Consider the following 2750-nt stretch of genomic DNA (forward strand, 5'->3'; position numbering starts at 1 on the left):
TTATTCGGAGCCAATGATGAGAAGAATTCTCTATGGATTAGCAATGGTTATCTCCTCCCCAAAGTATACCTATTTTATTACATTATCCCATCATTTTGCATCACATAAGTGGAGCCCTTATAAACTATAAGCTCTTTTGTTCAATTAATATCATAAATATTATGTATTTGAATAAATAAAGTATATTTCATTTTGTTGACAAGGAAAGTATTAATTTAAAACAAACAAGTTAATTAAAAATAAAATTTAAATTATTATTCTATTATTATCAACAACAAAAAAATTATTTATTTAAATAATATTGATCACTAAATTAATATCATAAATGTTACAACTATACAAACTACCAACATAAATATCTTAAATACATATACCTACAAGATATAAAGAAATAAAGAAATAAGCATCTATCTATTCTAAATAAGTATATAAGATGATTTATCAAAATTGATAGTGTCTTTTAGATAAATACAATCAAGGTATCTACGAATGTAAATTAGATGTAGTACAGAGGACATCGTGGTGAAGGCAAAGGCGGTGGAAGTTAATCCTGGTACCTAAATGACGGTGACGAAATGCTGTTTTAAATTCGATGCCAATGACGAGAATAATTCTCTATGGATTTCATCACATGCCTTCCAAAATTTAAAGGTAGGAGCATCCTTATAGCAATGGTTATCTCCTCCCCAAAGTATCCCTATTTTATTACATTATTCCATCATTTTGCATCACATAAGTGGATCCCTTATAAACTATAAGCTCTTTCGTTCAATTAATATCATAAATATTATGTATTTGAATAAATAAAGTATATTTCATTTTGTTGACAAGGAAAGTATTAGTTTAAAACAAACAAGTTAATTAAAAGAAAAATTTAAATTATTATTCTATTATTGTCAAGAAAAAATAATTTATTTATTTAAATAATATTGATCACTAAATTAATATCATAAATGTTACAACTATGCAAACTACCAACATAAAGATCTTAAATACATATACCTACAAGATATAAAGAAATAAGCATCTATCTATTCTAAATAAGGATATAAGATGATTTATCAAAATTAATATTGTATTTTAGATAAATACAATCAAGGTATCTATGAATGTAAATTAGATGCAGTACATTAGATGCAGTACAGAGTTTAACAAACGAGGACATCGTGGTGAAGGCAAAGGCGGTGGAAGTTAAATGAATTCGGTGGGTCTCATGTCCATCTTAGATAACACACATCACCACCATAAAAATTATGACTTAATTTACTAGAGGAATTATTGTTACTCCTTACTTCAACCACCATAGTTGGATATTTCTAGTGTCATCCCCTAAGAAAATACACTTGGTAGTGTATTATTACCTTAGCTAAGCATAAGGACTAACTTTAATGATTGGTAGAGTGTAAAATGATGTTTCATTTTTTGGTTGAAGGAAAAAATGATCAAGGCTTTATGGATTTAAGCTATTACATTATTTTTCATATTCTTATTACTAAAACTATTCTTGATATGTCAAATTATACACCACATGCATGTAAATATCCACAACATACTTGATATGTAAGAACATACTCACAAGGGAATAATGTATCATGTTCATTAGTTTCTAAATTAAATCATTCAAAGAATAAATATGTAAAAATATGGTCCTTTAAACTATGAGTTCAAACTTACTTTCAAATAACTTAAATATCTTGGTACATATAATTTGGATCCTCTCTATATTTTATTCTCCCTAAGATCCTTTCACGATCTTCAATAAGAAACCTCCACTTTTGTTGGCCATGACCTCTTTTTGGCAAAGTTTCTATTTTTATCTATCTATGTTAGTTGATAATAGGTGCCTTCAACAAGGAATGATCTAGTGGGATATTCTTGCCCTTCACCATCTTCCATTGTTTGTAGCAATTTGCATTTTGGTTGCATGCATCTTTGTAGATAATAATCTACACCTTGTGTATTGTCAAGACTAGCAACCATAACAAAAACATCACTTGTAGACCACAACTTACAATCACTTATAGTACAAAAGTAAATTTTGATTTACAAACTTAATGGAGTAAAATTTTGCATTTAGATAAAATACAAATACCTGTAACTACTAAATCATAAACAAATTCATAATCAACTGAATATATAGATGATCATGAATATCTATAATGTCAATATCGTTATAAGGTTGCATTGTGACTAATTGTTTTATTTCTCACTATGAAACACATCCATCTCTAACATTATCACATTGTACAATATTTGTGTAACTCTCAATGCAATCAACACAAATACATGATTTCTCTCTCACTTGAATTGCAAGAGGCTAGCTATGTCCTATAGTCATGAGTTAAATACTACATTCAACTATTGCTCATAAAATCTACACCCAAAGGTTGAATTTATAGAATGGTAAGAGCTCCAAAACAACCAATAAATTTTTCCAAAGAAGAGTCTTCATTACACATGTACACAACCCTTGGATTGCCTCCACAGAACTTGAAAAGACATTGATTCAACTTCCAATACTTTTCCTCCAACATGGACACCTATACTTGCAAGAGAAACATTACATTAAATGTAATAAATAACTAAAAACTAAGAGACACATGTTGCCTCTTCCATACTCCCACTTGGAGAAGCCCATAGGTCACTTTTTTTTAATTTTCTTAGGTCATTAAATATCTTATTCTAGACATCCATAAGTGTTGAAATCAATATTAATTATTTGTGTTTACAACCCACTATTATCCTTGCTA

Source organism: Cryptomeria japonica, chromosome 10, assembly GCF_030272615.1.
Source record: "Cryptomeria japonica chromosome 10, Sugi_1.0, whole genome shotgun sequence".
In the NCBI taxonomy this organism is placed as follows: Eukaryota; Viridiplantae; Streptophyta; class Pinopsida; order Cupressales; family Cupressaceae; genus Cryptomeria; species Cryptomeria japonica.